The sequence below is a fragment of the Cervus canadensis genome, chromosome 22, assembly GCF_019320065.1.
Source record: "Cervus canadensis isolate Bull #8, Minnesota chromosome 22, ASM1932006v1, whole genome shotgun sequence".
NCBI lineage: Eukaryota > Metazoa > Chordata > Mammalia > Artiodactyla > Cervidae > Cervus > Cervus canadensis.
This window is the reverse complement of record NC_057407.1, coordinates 58,507,785-58,529,652: the sequence shown is the minus strand read 5'-3', so window position 1 is coordinate 58,529,652 and position 21,868 is coordinate 58,507,785. Positions and strand designations below refer to the sequence as shown.

At 38.5% G+C, this 21,868-nt stretch overlaps 1 pseudogene; it reads left to right on the top strand.

Annotated features, from left to right (window-relative positions):
* The first annotated feature begins 21,290 nt into the window (after nucleotides 1-21,290).
* Nucleotides 21,291-21,431, top strand: LOC122425236 (annotated as a pseudogene).
* The last annotated feature ends 437 nt before the right edge of the window (nucleotides 21,432-21,868 follow it).

The window sequence follows — 21,868 nt, the reverse complement described above, 5'->3', positions numbered from 1 at the left end:
ACAGTGATTTTGGAGCGCAAAAAATAAAGTCTTTCACTGTTTCCATTGTTTCCCCATCTATTTGCCATGAAGTGATGGGACTAGATGCCATGATCTTAGTTTTCTGAACGTTGAGCTTTAAGCCAAACTTTTCACTCTCCTCTTTCACTGTCATCAAGAGGCTCTTTACTTCTTCACTTTCTGCCAGAAGTGTGGTGTCATCTGTGTAACTGACATTATTGATATTTATCAATCTTGATTCCAGCTTGTGCTTCATCCAGTCCAGCATTTCTCATAATGTACTTTGCATATAAGTTAAATAAGCAGGGTGACAATATACAGCCTTGACATACTCCTTTCCCAACTTGGAAGCAGTCTGTTGTTCCATGTCCAGTTATAACTGTTGTTTCCTGATGTGCGTACAGGTGTCTCAAGAGGCAGGTGAGGTGGTCTGGTATTCCCATCTCTTTAAGAATTTTCCACAGTTTCTTGTGATCCACACAGTCCAAGGCTTTGTCATAGTCAATAAAGCAGACATAGATGTTTTTCTGGAACTGTCTTGCTTTTTCTGATGATCCAACAGATGTTGGAATTTGATCTTTCGTTCTTCTGCCTTTTCTAAATCCAGCTTGAACATCTGGAAGTTCATGGTTCACATACTGCTGAAGTCTGGCTTGAAGAATTTTGAGCATTATTTTGCTAGCCTGTGAGATGAGTGCAATTGTATGGTAGTTTGAGCATTCATTTGCATTGCCTTTCTTCGGATTAGAATGAAAATTGACCTTTTCCAGTCCTTAGGCCACTGCTGAGTTTTCCAAATTTGCTGACATATTGAGTGCAGCACTTTCACAGCATTATCTTTCAAGATTTGAAATAGCTCAACTGGAATCCCATCACCTACACTAGCTTTGTTCATAGTGATGCTTCCTAAGGCCCACTTGTCTTTACATTCTAGGATGTCTGGCTCTAGGTGAGTGATCACACCATTGTGATTATCTGGGTCGTGAAGATCTTTTTTGTACAGTTGTTCTGTGTATTCTTGTCACCTCTTCCTAATATCTTCTGCTTCTGTTAGGTCTATACCATTTCTGTCCTTTATGGAGCCCATCTTCGCATGAAATGTTCCTTTGGTATCTCTAATTTTCTTGAAGAGATCTCTAGTCTTTTCCATTCTATTGTTTTCCTCTATTTCTTTACACTGATCACTGAGGAAGGCTTTCTTATCTCTCCTTGCTATTCTTTGGAAATCTGCATTCAAATGGGTATATCTTTCCTTATCTCTTTTGCTTTTCACTTCTCTTCTTTTCACAGCAATATTTGTAAGGCCTCCTCAGACAATGATTTTGCATTGTTGCATTTCTTTTTCTTGGGAATGATCTTGATCCCTGTCTCCTGTACAGTGTGATGAACCTCCATCCATAGTTCTTCAGGCAACCTATCAGACCTAATCCCTTGAATCTATTTGTCACTTCCACTGTATAATCATAAGGGGTTTGATTTAGGTCATCATACCTGAATGGTCTAGTTGTTTTCCCTACTTTTTTAATTTCAGTCTGAATTTGGCAATAAGGAGTTCATGATCTGAGCCACAGTCAGCTCCCAGTCTTGTTTTTGTTGACTGTATAGAGCTTCTCCAACTTTCGCTGCAAAGAATATAACCAATCTGATTTCTGTGTTGACCGTCTGGTGATGTCCATGTGTAGAGTCTTCTCTTGTATTGTTGGAAGAGGGTGCTTGCTATGACCAGTGCATTCTCTTGGCAAAACTCTATTCACCTTTGCCCTGCTGCATTCTGTAGCCCAAGGTCAAAATTTGCCTACTATTCCAGGTGTTTATTGACTTCCTACTTTTTCATTCCAGTCCCCTATGATGAAAAGGACATCTTTTTTAGATGTTAGTTCTAAAAGGTCTTGTAGGTCTTATAAGAACCATTCAGATTTAAATTCTTCAGCATTCCTGGTTGTGACATAGACTTGGATTACCGTGATATTGAATGGTTTGCCTTGGAAATGAACAGAGATCATTCTGTTGTTTTTGAGACTGCACACAAGTACTGCATTTCAGGCTCTTTTGTTGACTATGAAGGCTACTCCATTTCTTCTAAGGGTTTATTGCCACCAGTAGTAGATATGATGGCCATCTAGGTTAATTTCACCCATTCCAGTTCATTTTATTTTGCTGATTCCTAAAATGTCAATGTTCATTCTTGACATCTCCTGTTTGTCCACTTCTAATTTGCCTTGAGTCATGGACCTAACATTCCAGGTTCCTATGCAATATTGCTGTTTACAGCATCAGAATGTATTTCCATCACCAGTCACATCCAGAAGTGGGTGTTGTTTCTGCTTTGGTTCCATCTCTTCATTCTTTCTGGAGTTATTTCTTCACTAATCTCCAGTAGCATATTGAGCACCTACTAACCTGGGGCATTCATCTTTTAGTGTCATATCTTTTGGACTTTTCATACTGTTTGTGGGGTTCTCAAGGCAAGAATACTGAAGTGGTTTGCCATTCCCTTCTCCAGTGGACCACGTTTTGTCAGAACTCTCCACCATGACCCATCCATCTTGGGTGGCCCTACACACATGGCTCACAGTTTCATTGAGTTAGGCAAGGCTGTGGTCCATGTGATCAGATTGGTTAGTTTTCTGTGTTTGTGGTTTTCAGTCTGTCTGCCCTCTGATGGAGAAGGATAAGAGGCTTATGGAAGCTTCCTGATGGGAGAGACTGACTGGGGGGAAACTGGGTCTTGTTTTGATGGGTGGGGCCATGCTCAGTAAATCTTTAATCCAATTTTCTGTTGATGGGCAGGGCTGTGTGCCCTCCCTGCTTTTTGACCTGAGATCAAACTAGATTGGAGGTAATGAAGATAGTGATGACTTCTTTCAAAAGTTCCCACATAGGCCATGCTGCATACAGTGCCCCCAACCCTGCAGCAGGACACCACCAACCCACGCCTCCACCAGGGATTCCTGGACACTCACAGGCAAGTCTGGGTCAGGCTCTTCTGGGGTCACTGCTCCTCTCTCCTGGGTCCTGGTGCACACAAGGTTCTGTTTGTGCCCTCCAAGAGTCTGTTTCCCCAGTTCTGTGTAAGTTCTGGTGGCTCTATGGTGGGGTTAATGGCAACCTCCTCCAAGAGGGTTTAGGCCATACCCAGGTCTACTGCATCCAGAGCCCCTGTCCCCATGGCAGTCCACCACTAACCCATATCTCCACAGAAGACACTCAAACACAGTTCTGTCTCAGTCTCTGTGGGGTCACTGCGTCCCGGTGAGCACAAGGTCATTTGAGCCCTCTGAGCCTTCTGGCAGGTATGGGGTTTGATTCTAAATGCAATTTTGCCCCTCTGATCATCTTGCTGGGGCTTCTCCTTTGCCTTTGGAAGTGGGTTATCTCCTCAAAGTCACTCCAGCACCATGCAGCCAGCCCTGGTGCTTTTATTACGTGTGAAATTACAAGGGTTTTAGGAGAGATATGTGAGGAGGCAGAGGCAGTGACCAAACCATGTATTTTCAGTTTCACAATGTGAGTTAAAGATTAATCCTTTTCTTATCAACATGTAGCTTTTTATGACTGCCCAGCACCATTTATTTATTTATTGTCCTTTCTCTATTGCCCTCCAATAATATCTTTGTCATGATTCAAATGATTGCAAGTATTAAATTTATATTTGTGCTCTCTATTCTGTTCAGTAGCCAATTTCTCTATCTTTGCACAAATAACACATCTTTTAATCATTCTAGTTTAATCATAAGTCTTGCTATCTAACACATAAATCTTTCAGCTTTTAAACTTCTTCCAGCTTGTCTTGGAACTAAACTTCTGCATTAATTTGGAAATTAGCCTATCAGTTTGCACCTAGGTATATACACATGTCTGGTGGCTTTTTTAAAATAAGGATTTTGTCAATTAAATCAGCTCCTAGAAAATTGGCATCCTTATAAAAGCTAATCATCTAATCCAACAACAAAATACATTGCTGTACTTATTCAGATTTGCTTTAACTGCTCTCATTACTGTTTTAAAGTTTCCAGTATAGAAGACTTGTGCATTTTATATCAGATTTACTCCTAGATATCTGATGTTTAACGATGTAACTGTAATGTCTAATTTTAATTTCATTTTCTAATTGTCAATGTTACAGAGGAGTAAAATTGTGTTTTCCATATTTCATTCACTCAAGCAATTGTGCTAAATTCACTGTTTAATTCCAATTGTTTGTTTGTAAAGTTTTTAGAATTTCTACACACAATCTTTTTGCTGGCAAATAATGACAAGTTTTACTTCTCACTTGCAAACCTTACATATTTTATTTATTTAACTTGCCTTATTTTACTTCTAGAGACCTACACTGTGGTCATCCAATTTAAAAGAAAAACTTCCAATATTTCACTAATAAACATGTTCATTGTTATAGGTTCCATTTATTCCTTGCTAAAGAATGTTGAACTTTGTCACATGATTTTTCTGCATTTATTGAGATGATCATAGTATTTTTCTCGTCTATACTGTCACAACTTAGATTTGCTATTTTTGAACTTGATATACACAGAACTATTTAATATATGATCTTAGCATCTGACTATTTAGTCATTCACATTATTGCTTGTAACTGGAAATGTTCATTTTCATTGTTGAAGAGAATTCCATTATATGATTTTATCACAAATTATTCATCCATTTGATATTTGATGGATATTTGATGTTTTTTGCAGTCTGGAGAAAATCAAGCTATCCACCTCTCTCCTCAGAACAGATTCTCATAGGCAAGGAGCCCTAAACTGTACTCCAGCATTGCTGCTAATTACTGTGGGCACTGAAGTTGTATCCATCGTGCCTGCCTGCGAAGATGGCATGCCTTCCATCCGATACTAACACCCCCTCCCAACAACACTATGCACCCCTATGTCCTACCATCAATTTCAGTTAAGAACGTCATGGAAATTCCCAAAGATGCTGCTACCTCCCCCTTGTGACATTTCCCCCACTGTCCCGGTGAGATGAACATCCTCATGGAGCCCCTGAGAAACCTGCTAGGATGCTACATCTTCTCATCTTACCTTATAAACACATTCTTCATTTCTACCTTTCTGGTTTTTGATCCCATCTCCAATACTATCCTGAAGTAGTGGGGCAGCTCCATCAGACTTTCATATTCAAGCTTCAAGGAACCATCCAAGGAGTGTCATAGGATTAGCTGCAAGGAGTTCAAGGAAGGTGGTTGAGCCCAAGTCCTGGGCTAGTGCTGCTGGGCAAATGAGTTCCCCCATGGAGTCTCATGTTTTCTTGTGCTTCTGCCAAGATCCACTCCAACACGGGGCCTCCTAGGTTCAGCTAATACAGTAACTCAAGGGCAAATACTTCTGTCCCAGTTATTCCTCCTAGGCAGGGACTCAGTTTGCCTGCTCAGATTGTGCTGAGATTGGACTGTAACTGTCAGAGACAGTGAGGGTGGTGACAGTGGGTCTGAGGTCATCCTGTGAGGCGCTTCTTGGGCAAGGGCTCCATGGGGTCTGCCAGCACAAAGAGTCTGTGCTGCTCTGCAAAGAGGGAGGATGTTAATTCTGTTGGCCCCAGAAGATTCAGGGGCATCTACGAGCCAACATTCCGAGTACATCCACATACATACACCCAATCTCCGGTCTCAGATTCCATTAGTTCCCGTTAGGGCCCTCCACGTAGGACATCTGGTAAGGCTGTGTGTTCATTCATCCCCCTTTTCAGCTCTACAGTGTTAGCAGTTACATGCTGGACCCTTGTGCCTGAAGAAGATAAGGGGGTGCACAAACACTGCCTTGGAGACCCTTTGAACCTCAGAGTGCTTAGAACTGAAGTTTTCAAAGAAGCTAACAAAAGCTAAATTTTAAAGACCTTTTTCTCCCACTCAATTCAAAAGCCAGCACAAGTATACAACTTGTTACTTTCCTTTCTAACTGTATCCTAACCTAATCCCCCACTGATGGCAGTACTAACAGTGATGGGGCTACATGCACCATCCGCACACAGTCAGATGTGTGTTCTCATTTCCATCTGCCCAGTGAGTGATCCAGCTATAAAACCCCACCTTGAGTATCTGTTTTCTAAGGTTCCTTTTGATGCCAAATGCACTACTTTGGGATCCCTCCAAAGCAGAGCCCTGAGACTAAAGTTCAGCAGCTGGTGCTTTACTTGGAAAGTGATCCCAGGAAGCAGAAATGAGCAACTGGAGGAGTGAAACAAGGAAAGAGAGACAACCAAGAAAGGGCGCTGGGTCACACTTACCCCTTATATGGATTCCGGAGCACAGGTCTCACTGCTGTCTAATTCACTACTGAAGAGCAGGTTTCCAAGGTCCAATCAAAAGTAACAGGGTTACCAGATTCATCCTTCCTCTCAGGAGACCATGGAACCTCTGTCCCTTTGAGCCTGCCCAAACTGCAGCAAAAGGATGAAGACCTCTAAACCTTGGGCAGCCTGTCTGACTTCACTTTCTCCCTGCTTCCTGACTCAGTGGTCACTGATTCATTAGGTCTCTGATGCACCTTGGCGGTATCTTGCCACATTCTCTAGTTGCTTTGAGGGGATGAAATGGTCCAAATTACTTACTCATCCATATCACACAAACAAAATCATCTTTTAAATAAAGGTCATGAACCAATAAACCACAAAACAATTTACAAATGGTTAGTAAGCATTTAAAAGACATCAGCTTCCTAATAAAAACTTTTGTATTAAAAATGATATGATTTCAAATGTTAAGGTACAAAGATGAAATAAACAGATGGAAGTTATTGGGGAAGCTATTTAGAAACTTTTCTGAAAGTTTCTTGGTGACTCTCACTAGCGGTATCTGAGGGGACCCAATAACTTCTCTCAGTGCATTTTGGCAATTAATAGAACTTTGGCGGTATTAACAAGAATGGTGTTATTTTCATACATATTGTCACAGTAACTCCACTTCTAAGTAACTTATTTATTCTAATGAAATAATCTAAAATGTTGGCAGGCATTTAAACCAAGTATATTTAACTTAGGGTTATTTTTAATGAAGAAAATATTTAAAATTTTCTATAATATATGTGCTTGTTAGTCGCTCGGTCATGTCCAATTCTTTGCAATCTCATGGACTGTAGCCCACCAGGCTCCTCTGTCCATGAGACTCTCCAGGCAAGAATACTGGAGTGGGTTGCCAGTTCCTTCTCCAGGGCATCCTCAAGATCCAGGGATCAAAAATGAAATCATAATACATCAAAGAAATAAAATGCAATCTTAAAAATTACATGCAATTTAATTTCCCTATGCAGGGAAAATTGCCTTTAAATACCACTAAGCCAAAGCAAAATTTAAAACATATACAACATGAATTCAATTAGGATAAAAAATGCATAAGGATAACTCTTGAAAAAATATTCCAGATGTTAAAATTGGTTTCTTGGGCATGGAGTTATAGATATTTTCTTCTCCACATTTTTATATTTTCAATTGCTTCTCAAATTTTCTACCGAGTGGACAATTCTTTTACAGTCAGAAATAACAAGGGAAAATAAAGAGAAAGTAGCTTCTATATTAGAATTAATAATAGTAAATTGTTTATCCAGAATAAGATAGAGAATGATGGTTGAAATAATTTTCAGATAACTAAATATTTATGATATGTCTACTCCAAATAGAGTGCCTTTTAGGAATACATAATAAAATAAATCTAATATCAAAACTGCACAAACAAATCAGCTTTTCTCTTACAATTCATAAGGAACTTCAGCTGTACACTCTTTGAGGTCACAATTAGGAACCTCGATTGCCATTCCATTAAAGTGTTTTAATCTCTTAAACTGTCTCTTGTTTCCCTAAAGGGGTGCTGGCTTGTTCTTTAAGACTTTTAAGACACTTTACATTTGATATTTTCATTAATTTTCTCCACACTTCATTTAAGGTAAATATTATTTCATGTGCAAATAAATTAGCACCGTTCTTTGCCAAATACTGCATCAAATCTTAGAGGTGGGACTTAAACACCAGTCTTGCCCCTTGCCCAGGCCAATCCTCTGGCTCCCGGCTGGAAATACTGGGGACCGGTAATTATTTGTTGGTTTTATATAATTTGTTTAGTCACTCGAGGACGACTTATTTGCATTTTCTCTCTTTTTATATTGATCTGTAACCAGCTCTGTCTTCTACCTAGCGGGTATTTGGGCACGAACTGGCCAGTGTCATTTTCCTGTCCTTTCAGGCGGGGTTTCGCCCCCGGGCTTCTCTGGCAGCCGCCTCCGTCGCTATGGTGACCCCGTGTCAGCTCTGACATCGAAGCACCTGCAGCTGCGCGGGGTCTCCCTGGCTCAATGCAGAGCTCAGCGCACTTGGCACCGCGGGCGGCAGGGTCTGAGCCGAGCTGCAAGGGCCTCTGTCCCTCCCCAGACAGGAGCCCACTTCCAAAGACAGACAGCCTGGCTACGATCCCAGCCATGAATGCCTTGAACTCAGCACTGGACTTGATTTCTCCTTTAACCAAGAGAGAGAAACAAAACCAAACAAAACACCCAACAGTACACACTGGTGTAGCGCTGTCTTCTGAATCTTGGAAACATCTCAGCAGAATTTACAATCTTTCGTTTCCAGGGTGCAGGCTAGGGGGCCTATTGTGATTAACACCCAGGGAACTTCCCATAACCCCATCAGATCAAAGTAATACGGAATACAGCACCACAGTATATAGTTTTAAAATTATATAAGAACATATAAATAGGAACTTATACTGTTAATTTTAAAAACTAAGATGTAAAATCATTTGCAAACTCAAAATACCACTAAATGAAAATACTCATATGCAAGTAAAGCTAAAAATATATACCAACAGGATTCATAGAGGCTGGATATTCCATGATAGAAATTGGCAGATACCTTGTTTGGTATTGCACTTAAATTAAATGTAATTTAAAGATATGTCATAACATTTTATCAAACTGCAGTGGGCTCTCTACAGCCAAAGAGAATAACTCTTTCAATGCAATAAACAAATGAGATAAGAAAAACTTTAATTCTATTGCATTATGAAGAACAAAATCACATTTCAAAAAGAAAACTACCTTTATATTTTTTTCTTTCAAGAAAAGTGTAAGACGTGTCCTTTAAAGAATATCCTGAAAGAAGCTGTGAGGCCAGAGAGTAAATGCTCCCAGCTGAGCTCCCCTCTGCCTCTCATGGGGCAGCCTCACCTCACCAATGACCCAACCCAGTCCTGGAATATACCAGGTCCTTAGTTACAGCTGGTAGTATTACTTCCCTGGGAACACTACATTTCATTTATTTTATCTTACAAAAAATCCTTGCAGCTAAAAATTTATATCTAATTATATAGAAAGAATAAGGAAATATCAATATACCTTTATAGAGCATTGACATCTGCTGAGTATCCTCCTCTCATCTGCTGAGATGAGAGTGAAAAAGTTGGCTTAAAGCTCAACATTCAGAAAACTAAGATCATGGCATCTGAGTATCTCCTCTCATCTGCTGAGATGAGAGTGAAAAAGTTGGCTTAAAGCTCAACATTCAGAAAACAGATCATGGCATCCAGTCCCATCACCTCATGGGAAATAGACGGGGAGACAGTGGAAACAGTGACAGACTTTATTTTGGGGGGCTCCAGAATCACTGCAGATGGTGACTGCAGCCATGAAATTAAAAGACGCTTACTCCTTGGAAGGAAAGTTATGACCAACCTAGATAGCATATTAAAAAGCAGAGACATTACTTTGCCAACAAAGGTCCGTCTGGTCAAGGCTATGGTTTTTCCAGTGGTCATGTATGGATGTGAGAGTTGGACTACAAAGAAAGCTGAGCATCAAATAATTGATGCTTTTGAACTCTGGTGTTGGAGAAGACTCTTGAGAGTCCCTTGGACTGCAAGGAGATCCAACCAGTCCATCCTCAAGGAGATCAGTCCTGGGTGTTCATTGGAAGGACTGGTGCTGAGGCTGAAACTCCAATACTTTGGCCACCTCATGTGAAGAGTTGACTCATTGGAAAAGACCCTGATGCTGGGAGGGATTGGGGGCAGGAGGAGAAGGGGACAACAGAGGATGAGATGGCTGGATGGCATCACCGACTCGATGGGTTGAGTTTGAGTAAACTCTGGGAGTTTGTGATGGACAGAGAGGCCTGGCATGCTACGATTCATGGGGTCTCAAAGAGTTGGACACGACTGAGCGACTGAACTGAATTGAACTGAACTAAGTATCCTCCAATGAGCTTTACAGATAGTCTTTCATTTAATCATCACAGCAATCCCATAGGGTAGACACCGTTATCCTCATTGTACAGTTGAAGACACTGAGGCCAGAGAGGTTGAGTATTGTGCCAAAGGTCACACAGCTACAGCAGGTTGGGTCCTTGCCTTGACAGAACTGGTTTCCTCACCCTCCCTTTCCTCCTCTTCCATCTTTCTCCTTCCTCACACCTCGATAGGCACAGATAGGCAAACAGACACACACACGTGAGAGTTGTTTTGTTCTAAGTAAATGTGATTATACAATAAATACTTCTCATTTTTATTGCTTTGAAGATTTTCTTTTTAAAAATCTTTTTCTTTTTTAAACTTAGGAGATATACCTGGGCCTAGAGAAATCCTGACTTTGTTCAACTGGCCACACAAATCCCCACTTCTCAGCCAATCCTGAGGAAACTGAGGCTTCAGAGCAGCCTTGCCCTAGTGACCCTCTTGACCTGAGTGGACCCAGTCATTCAAAAGGAAAAACAGGTTCTATGGTCAAGGAAGAGTTTATCTCTTCCCACACTGGACCATCCATCTTATAACTGAGAGACTTAAAGTGAAGCAAATTCTATGAGCAACGGAATAGAGCAATGAAAAGAACCTGTCACTGATGACACCACGGAGCCACTGAGTCAACCAGCCAGAGCTTGACTTCTGAACTCCTGCCTTGTGAGATCACAAGTGTCCTTATGATGTAATTTAGTTTGACTTGGTCACTCTTTTACTTCCTGCTGAACTGATCCAACAGGGTGAGGGTTTCTACAGGGCTTATTGTTACAAGTAGAATTGTTTGTTCAAAGGATATATGCAGCAGTGTGCTCAGAGAAGGCAATGGCCTTCCAGTACTCTTGCCTGGAAAATCCCATGGACGGAGGAGCCTGGTAGGCTGCAGTCCATGGGGTCCCTAAGAGTCAGACACGACTGAGCGAATTCACTTTCACTTTTCACTTTCATGCATTGGAGAAGGAAATGGCAACCCACTCCAGTGTTCTTTCCTGGAGAATCCCAGGGACGGGGGAGCCTGGTGGGCTGCCGTCTATGGGGTCACACAAGGTCGGACACGACTGAAGCGACTTAGCAGCAGCAGCAGCAGCTGGTAAATAGTTGACACATTCATAGAGGTAGAGGCGGGGAGCACAGGAAAGTCTTGAGGGGAAATCCCTGATTTGTAGCATTTGTTAATTTCTATAAGTACTCCCACCACAGCTACCAACATGGCGTCACTGAAGGCAGCTGGGAAAAGATGTGCACACTTAGTTCTCGGCCTCCTATGACACTTCACTGATTTATCTTCCAATTGCCGCTATAGAATAGTATCCACTTGAGGTATCAGGGGTTTCCAAACTCCAGGATCTAATAATGCCTCATGATCTGAGGTGGAGCTGAGGTAATAATAATAGAAATAGTGTACACAATAAATGTAATACACTTGAATCATCCCAAAACCATCTGCCACCACCCTCATCAGTGGGAAAACTGTCTTCCACGAAATCAGTCCCAGTGCCAAAAGACTGGGGACTGCTGCTCTCAAAACACTGATTTAAAATGCCGCATTTACTGAATATTAAAAATTCTGTATTCACATGGGTATATGCTATTGATCTGTTTTCAATTCTTACGTAATCCTGCAGTTTCAGTTGCCTTAGTTGCATTGTATGTTTGATTTCTGGTGGGATAAACTTCAACAGTACATGATTCAAGATCTTCCAAATGTTCAAGCTGGATTTAGAAGGGAGAGGAGCCAGAGATTGGTGATGGACAGGGAAGACTGGCTTGCTGCAGTCCATGGGGTCACAAAGAGTCAGACACAACTGAGTGACTGAACTGAACTGAAACTGTGATGAGTGAACATTGCTTCACTGCTAATCTTCTTCAAACTTTCCCTTGACTAATCCTGCACATGACTATTCCAGATTAACTTCAAAATCAGCTTGTCAATTTTTTTAAAAAGTGTCTCAAGGTTTTTGTTTTACAGAGTCATTCCAGGTTAATTGGCATGCTTATTATAATAAATCTTCCTTACTGTGAACATGGTTTCTATTTATTTTTATTCACAAAGTGTATGTTTTTCACACATATCTTATGTAACCCACATTTATTCTAAAATTTTTATAGCTTGAATTGTTATTGTAAATTGAATTATTTTGTATTATTTATAACTGTGTGTTGTTAGTATATAGGAGAACATGTGATATTATATTTTGATCCTTTATCTTTTTTTGGTTGTGTCTTGAGAATTTCTGCATAAACACAGCATCTGCCAAAGACTGTAGCCATGTCATTTTTTTAACCTCATGATTTTGCTATTGTATTACATTATCTTGAAAGTGAAAGTGAGAGTTGCTCAGTCGTGTCTGACTCTTTGCGACCCCATAGACTGTATAGTCTATGGAATTCTCCAGGCCAGAATATTGAAGTGGGTAGCCTTTCCTTTCTCCAGGGGACCTTCCCAACCCATGGATCGAACCCAGGTTTCCTACATTGCAGGTGGATTCTTTACCAGCTGAGCCACAAGGGAAAAGCCCTACATTGTCTTAAACCTCCAGAATACAGATGAATAGTAGCATTAAGATTTCACATTTTTGTGTTCTCTGACTTCACAAAATCAGTTCTAAAGTTTTACCATTAAGAATAATGTTGCAAAAATTAAATAAATTGATGCTCCTGTAATTTTCCAGTAGGTCCACTTGCTTTTTAGGTTATGGATTTTCTTTCTATTGAAAGGTTATTTATAATTCTGTTAGAAATGAGTCTTGCAGTTTTATATACTATCTGGGCATCTGACAACATATGAACATTTTTCCTTCATCCCTTGGTCTAATATTTTAAAGTTCAGTTTTCAGGACACCTTATTAATGCAAAACAAACAATATTCTATATTTTTGTTTCATTTCTTTTTTAATTATTTATTTTAACAAAAATATTATATATATATACATCTTTAAATTAAAATTTTCTTCTTTATTTATTAATTTGCCAAACAGTATTCTAAATTTCCTACATATATTTACTCATTTACCTCAGACAAAGCTTAATGAGGTAGCTGCAACTATGATAACTGCTTTACAAACGAAGACCCAAAAGAGCAGAAAGTTTGAGTAACTTATCCAAGGTTGTAAGGCTAAAACCTGACAGACCTAAGATTCAAACTGAGGCAGTCTGGTTCCAGAGTCCACAAACTTAACCATACTATTTAGCCTCTTATTAATATAAATTACACAAATATATTTCTTAGTATTGAGCAATCCTTGCATCCTTGAGATATACTTCTTGGCCTTCAGATAGTCCCAAGGGGAATTTTTAATAATATATTTGGGATTTTTAGATCACTCGTTATTAAAATCAATTATAATTTTTGGTATTATTACTTTCATGACAATCTTATAGAGTAAATTTAAAAGCTCTCCATTTTCCTAAACATATGGGTAAGTTTAACAATGGTATGGGTTTTTTTTTTATTTTGGTTTTGATTAAAGTCATTCCCAAAACTACAAAGGCCATGTTTCTTTTCTGTCTCTATCTCTGTCTCCCTCTCCCTCTCACTGTAGACTTTTTTCCTTTGGCTATTAGTTTTCTTTGGTTTTCATTGTCCTCAAAGGTTACATCAAGAAATTAATATTTATCTAGAAAAATCAATACAAAAATTTGTCTACAGGATCACCTAGATTTTCTTATCTACTGCATTAAATATTCTGTAATTTTTAATCTCCATTATATTTATATCTTTTTTATTCCTAATACTTTTGTTAATGTTTTTCTCTAATTTTCATGATCAAACCTTTCTAATGTTTGATCTTTATGAAAAAAACTGCTTTTGATTTGATTTGTCAGGCTAACTTTTGGAGATTGGTTTATTTGCTATTTATTTTCTCTTGTTTAGTTTTATTATGTCATCTTACTTATGGTCACTTTTGCTATTCCCTTTGTAGCTTGGGAAGATCCCCTGGAGAAGGGAAAGGCTACCCACTCCAGTATTCTGGTCTGGAGAATTCCATGGACTGTATAGTCCATGTGGCCATAAAGAGTCGGACGCAACTGAGCGACTTTCACTTTGTAGCCACTTATTTTCTAACCTATTGTTTCCTAAAAACTGTATATATGGCTATACATTTTCCTCTTAGTACAGCTTAGAACATGTATTACAAGTTTTGGTTATAAAGTTTCCAGCTTTGCTTATTCTTAGTTTTCAGTTTCTGTTAGATTTCCTCTTGAGGTATTTAATGCATCATATTTTAATCTTCAGTTAGGCAGATTTTTATTCCTATTCTCTTCTTAGTATATATGCACTGTTCAGTTTAGATAATATGGTCTGTATTATTTATAAATCTTCTTATCTATACAGATATTATTTGTAGCCTAATACCAGATCAATATTAAGTGATCCACGGGCATTTGAAAAAGAAGAATACTGTTTTTAGAGAGAGGTAGTTTGTTATACATCTTTAAAGCTTGAGTTTGTTAGTGATATTGCTCAAACATTTTTTAGATTTTTTTTTCCAAGCAGTCAGTTTCTGAATTTTTCTCTCTGACTATGGATTAGTTAATAATTCCTTGTGTTATTAAGAGCATTTACTTATAATATCATCATAATATAATCTTTGTAAATATTAATATTACATGGAGGGCACAAAGATTGATTACTATCATCTCTATGAATTGCTTTCTATTTACAGGCAACATTCTATTTTCGCATTTTATGATTTTATTCTTGGTTCCATTAGTCTTGGTTCCATCTTGTTAAATTTGACCCTCACTTCATTTCTGTTGCACTTTACTTTGTATATCATTATTCATGTCTAGATAGGTCTTTTTTTTTTTTTTTAATATGCACTTCCTCTAAAAAGTTTTGAGTTTCTGTCTTTAGCTTTCTTAATTTTTTTAAACTCATTCTGAGAGTCTGTATTTTAAGTTCAGTTCAGTCACTCAGTCATGTTCAGCTCTTTGTGACCCTATGGACTGCAGCATACCAGGCTTCTCTGCCCATCACCAACTCCTGGAGCTTGTTCAAATTCATGGCCATTGAGTCGGTGATGCTATCCAACCATCACATCCTCTGTTGTCCCCTTCTCCTCCTGCTTTCAATCTTTCCCAGCATCAGGGTCTTTTCAAATGAGTCAGTTCTTTGCATCAGGTGGCCAAAGTATTGGAGCTTCAGCTTCAGCATCAGTCTTTCCAATGAATATCCAGGACTGATTTCCTTTAGGATTGACTGGTTGGGTCTCCTTGCAGCATATTAAAAAGCAGAGACATCACTTTATCAACAAAGGTTCCTCTAGTCAAAGCTATGGTTTTTCCAGTAGTCATGTATGGATGTGAGAGTTGGACTACAAAGAAAGTTGAGCATCAAATAATAGATGCTTTTGAACTGTGGTATTGGAGAAGATTCTTGAGAGTCCCTTGGACTGCAAGGAGATCCAACCAGTCCATCCTAAAGGAGATCAGTCCTGGGTATTCATTGCAAGGACTGATGCTGAAGCTGAAACTCCAATGCTTCGGCCACCTCATGCGAAGAGTTGACTCATTGGAAAAGGCCCTAGTGCTGGGAAGGATTGGGGGCAGGAGGAGAAGGGGATGACAGAGGATGAGATGGTTGGATGGCATCACCAACTCGATGGACATGAGTTTGGGTGAATTCCAGGAGTTGGTGATGGACAGGGAGGCCTGGCGTGCTGCAGTTCATGGGGTCACAAAGAGTCAGACACGACTGAGCAACTGAACTGAACTGAACAGATTTCTTTATGGTCCAACTCTCACATCCACACATAAATATTGGAAAAACCAAAGCTTTGACTAGACGGACCTTTGTTGGCAAAGTGGCATCAGTGCTTTCTAATATGCTGTCTAGTTTCGTCATACACTTTCTTCCAAGCGGCTAGCATCTTTTAATTTCATGGCTGCAGTCATCATCTGCAGTGATTTTGGAGTCCAAGAAAATAGTCTTTTACTGTTTCTAATGTTTCCTCATCTATTTGCCTTGAAGTGATGGGACCAGATGCTATGAGCTTAGTTTTTTGAATGCTGAGTTTTAAATCAGCTTTTTCACTCTCCTCTTTCACTTTTATCAAGAGGCTCTTCAGTTCCTCTTCGCTTTCTGCCATAAGGGTGGTGTCATCTTCATATCTGAGGTTATTGGTATTTCTCCTGGCAATCCAGGGTCCAGTTTGTTTTTCATCCAGCCCACCATTTTGCATGATGTACTCTGCATAAAAGATAAATAAGTGGGATGGTCTATTTCAACTGAATGTCCTTTTTAAAAAAATGTCCTCTTTTATGCTTTTCTCATTGTGAGTTTTTCAAATTTATAGAATATTTCATACACACAAAAATATATTTAAAATATTATGATGTAGAACTACACACACCACCTAAATTGAGAAATAAAAAACCCTAAAGAAAAAATAAAAATTAACCCCCCTTGCCATCTGTTCAACCCCAAGACTCTTTCTCTGAACTGCAAAGAACCACTCTCTTGATTTTGGTGATTACCCCTATCTTTTTGAAAAGCTATGACCCATTGCTCCCAAGACCCTACACTTTTTTGGTGTCCTCTTGTCTTGTTAGCTCTGGCAGTTACTCAACCCTACCACAAATATGATAGTCTGGTGGGCTTAAACCACAAAAATTTATCTCCTCACAGTTCTGGAGACTGGACATCCAAGATCAAAATGCTTGCAGACTGCACCTTCTTGCTGTGACCTCTTCACATGGACTTTCCTCAGTGTGTATGCATGGTGGGATGAAGTAGGGGGAGGGGGAGAGACTGAAAGAAAAGGAGAGAGGGAAAGACTTTCCTCATTTTATAATACCACTAACTCTATCATACTAGGCCATCACACTTCTGTCTTCATTTAACCTTGATTTCCTCCTAAAAGTTATATCTACAAACACAGTCATGTTGGGAGTTAAAATTTCAGTATATAAATTTTGGGAGGACACAATTCAATCCATAGCACCTCCTATATCACTATCTCTTTAGTTTGTTCTTTTTATATCAATAAATTCCCAAAATTGGGCCCCATCTTTAAACCTGCTTTTTCTTTGCCTTTATTCACAGCCTTCATGATTCTACTTCACATCTTGCCTCTATTACCATCTATGTATTGTGATGTTACTGTACATTTCCAGTCTTCCTGCACAAGCCTGACTGACCCACCCCATCTTCTCCATTACAGGCAATGGCCATTCGAGTCCTCTGGTTACTCAAGTCAAACATTGGAGTTACTCTGCACTCCTCTCTTTTTAATACTGTATTCTGTTTAACTGACCTATGTGTCTGTTTTTTTGCTATTCATACTGTTTGTTGTATACTCTCTGAAGTCAGGGAGGGTGTAATTCCCTCAGCACTTCTTTCTCAAGATTGTTTTGGCTATTTAGGGTCCTTTGTATTTCCATATAAATTTAAAAATTGTTCTAGCTCTGTGAAAAATTTTGACAGGGGTTGCATTGAATCTATAGATTGCATTGGATAGTATGGTCATTTTAACAATATTGAGTCTTCAAATCTAAGGAAACAATATATCCTTCTATCTGTTTATATTGTCTTCAATTTCTTTCATCAACATCTTACAGTTTTCAGAGTACAGGTCTTGTGCCTCCTTAGGTGGCTTTAGTCCTAGATATTTCTTTCTTTTTGATATGATGGTAAATGGGATTGTTTCCTTAATTTCTCTTTATTTTGTTTTTAGTGCATAGAAATGCAACAGATTTCTGTATATTAATTTTGTATTTTGCAACTTTATTGAATTCACTGATGAATTCTCTTAGTTTTCTGGTAGCATCTTTAGGATCTTCTATTTGTAATATCACATCAACTGCAAACAGTGACAGTTTAACTTCCTCCTTTCCAATCTATTCCCTTTAATTCTTTTTCTTCTCTGATTGCTATAGCTATGACTTCCAAAAAACTGTTGAATAAAAGTGCTGAGAGTGTGCGTCATTTTCTTGCTCGTCATCTCAGAAGAAATGCTTTCAACTTTTGGCCATTGAGTATGATGTTAGCTGTGGGTTTGTCATAAATGGCCTGTATTATGTTGACATATGTTCACTTTATGCCTATTTTCTGGAGAGTTTTTTTTTTTTTCCATGAATGGATGTTGAACTATATCAAAGCTTTTTCTGCATCTGTTGAAATGATCACATGGTTTTTATTTTTCAGTTCATTGATGTAGTTTATCACATTGACTGATTTAAGGATATCGAAAATTCCTCACATCTCTGCAATAAAGTTCACTTGATAGTGGTGTATGGTCCTTTCAATATATTGTTGGATTCAGTTTGCTAGTATTTTGTTGCAGATTTTGGCATCGACTGTCATCAGTGATATTGACCTATAATTTTCTTTTCTGTCTGATATCTTTGTCTGGTTTTGGTATCAGGGTAATGCTGGCCTCATAGAATCAGTTTCAGAAAGATAAGCATTGTAAGTGCTCAGTAGCTCAGTTGTGTCCAGCTCTTTGTGCCATTTTGGACTGTAGCCCGCCAGGCTCCTTTGTCCATGGGATTTTTCATGCAAGAATACTGGAGTGGGTTGCAATTTCCTCTTCAGAGGATCACCCCAACCTAGAAATCGAACCCATATCTCCTGCATCTCCCACACTGCAGGTGGATTCTTTACCTGCTGAGCCATCAGGGCATTGACTCTTCTCTAAATGTTTGATCAAATTCACCTGTGAAGTCATCTGGTCCTGGACTTTTGCTTGTTGGAAGTTTTTAAATTACTGATTTAATTTTATTACTGGTAATTGATCTGTTCATATTTTCTATTTCTTCCTGCTTCAGTTTTGGGAGATTGTTCCTTTCCAAGAATTTGTCCATTTCTTCTAGGTAGTCCATTTTATTGATGTGTAGTTGCTTGTAGCACTTTTGTGAGACTTTGTATTTCTGTAATCTGTATAACTTTTCCTTTTTTATTTCTGATTTATTTATCTGGGCCCTCTCCCTTTTTATCTCAATGAGTCTAGCTATAGGTTTATCAACTTTATCTTTTCAAAGAATTAACTTTTCATTTCATTGAATGTTTCTATTTTTGTTTTAGTCTATATTTTATTTCTGCTCTGATCTTTATGATTTCCTTTCTTCTACTAACTTTGGGTCTTGTTTGTTCTTATTTCTCTAGTTCCCTTGGGTATAAAGGTCAGGTTGTTTATTTGAGATTTTCCTTGTTTCCTGAGATAAACTTTTATTGCTACAAACTTCCCTCCTAGAAATGCTTTTGCTACATCCCGTAGGTTTTGCGTCATCATGTTTTTGTTTTCATTTCTGTCTGAGTCTTTTTTATTTCTTCCGTAATTTCTTAAGTGATTCATTGGTTGTTTAGAAGCATGCTTTTTAGCCTCCATATGTTGTGGGGTTTTGCTGCTTTTTCTTTTTTCTTTTTTGTAGTTGACTTCTAGTCTTAGAGTGTCGTGGTTGGAAAAGATGCTTGATATAATTTCAATTTTCTTACAGTTACTGAGGCTTGTTTTGTGACCCATTATGTGGTCTATCCTGGAGAATGTTCCATGTGCACTTGAAAAGAATGTGTGTTCTCCTGTTTTTGGATAGAATGCTCTATATATCAAGCAAGTCCATTTAGTCTAGTGTGCTATGTAAGGCCTGTGTTTCCTTACTTATTTTCTCTCTGGATGATCTGTCCATTGATGAAAGGGGGGTATTAAAATACTCTACTGTTATTGAGTTACTATTGATTTCTCCTTTTATGTCTGTTATTATGTGCATTTTATATTGAGGTGCTCTTATGTTGGATGCATGTATATTCTAATTGCTGTAACTTCTTGGACTGATCCCTTGATCACTATGTAATGCCCTTTTTGCCTCTTGTAAAGTCTTTATTTTAAAATGTATCTTCTCTGATATAAATATTGCTGCTCTGGTTTCCTTTTCATTTCCATTTGCATGGAGTATGTTTTTCTACTCCCTCACTTTTAGTCTGTATGTGTCTCTAAATCTGAAGTTAGTGTCTTGTAGGCCACTTGTACACAAGTCTTATTTTTTTAAATCCATTCAGTCACTCTCTATCTTTTAGTTGGAACATTTAGTCCATTTACATTTTAGGTAATTATCAGTATGTATGTTCTTACTGCCACTTTGTTAATTGTTTTGAATTTGTTTTTGTAGGTCCTTTTTTCCTTCCTTTATTCTCTTCTCTCATTATCTGGTGACTATCTTTAGTGTTATGTTTGGTTTCCTTTTTCCTTTTTGTGTGTATGTCTATTATAAATTTTTGGTTTGAAGTTTTTCTATAGCAATCTCTTTCTATATATCTATATGTAGAGAGAAATATGATTGTTTTAAGTTACTGATGTCTTAATTATATATAGTTAATATATGCTATATCTATTATATTATTAATGATCTCTTAATTTTATATATATAATTCAGTAACTATAGACAAATAGAAAAATCAATAACATATATATATAGAAAGAGAGAGAAAGACAGAGAGATGATTACTGTTTTAAGTTACTCATCTCTTAATTTCAAACACATTTTCAAAACCCTGTATTTATACTCTCTTCTCCTAATGATTACTGTTTATGATGTCAAATACTACCTCTAATTGTTTTCCGTATTCCTTAACTGCTTCTTGTGTATATAGATGACTTTAGTACTTTTGTCTTTTGACTCACTACTAGCTTTGTGTGCGGATGATTTCCTACCTTTACGTATTGGGCTTCCCTGGTGGCTCAGAAGGTGAAGCAGCAGCCTGCAATGCGGGAGACCCGGGTTTGATCCCTGGGTGGGGAAGATCCCCTGGAGAAGGAAACGGAAACCCACTCCAGTACTCTTGCCTGGAAAATCCCATGGATGGAGAAGCCTGGTAGGCTACAGTCCATGGGGTCACAGACAGTCGGACACAACTGAGTGACCTCACTTTCACTTTCACTGTATGTTAACCCTTTCCAGTGAGCCTTTTCCTTTTGTAAGTTTCTTATTTCTAGTTGTGGCTTTTCCACCTAAAAAAGTTAACATTCATTGTAAAGGTAGTTTGGTGATACTGACCCCTTTTAGCTTTAGCTTGTCTGTGAAGCTTTTGATTTCTCCATCAAATATGAAAGAGAATATACTTACTTGGCAGAAGAGATCCCATGATCATGAAGGCATTTTCCTTAGGACAAGGCTTATCCATTGCACTCTGAATGTGCTGATCCTTGCAATTTCCACAAATGTGGGAAACTTGACTGTGTAATTTGTGATAGCACTCTCCTAGGCTTAAAAACTCTGGGGAAAAAAAAAAAAACACCTTGCTTGGCAGAGTTTATTCTGCTTTTTAAATTTTTTTAAGTCTTTATTGAATTTATTACAATATAACTTGTTTCATGTTTTGATTTTCTGGCTGCAAAACATGTGAGATCTTAGGTTCCTCACCAAGGATCAACTCACATCCCCTGCCCTGGAAGGCAAAGTCCTAACCACTGTACTACCAGGAAAGCCCCCAGAGTGTGTTCTTGGCTATAAATTTTTCTCCTCTATCACTTTAAATAAATTGCACCATTCCCTTTTGGCCTACACAGTTTCTACTGAAAAATCTGTTGATAGCTTAATGGGAGTTCCCTTATATGTTATGTGTTGCTGTTCCCTTGTTGCTTTTAATGTTCTCCCTTTAACTTTAGTTTTTGTCATTTTAGTTGCAACATATCT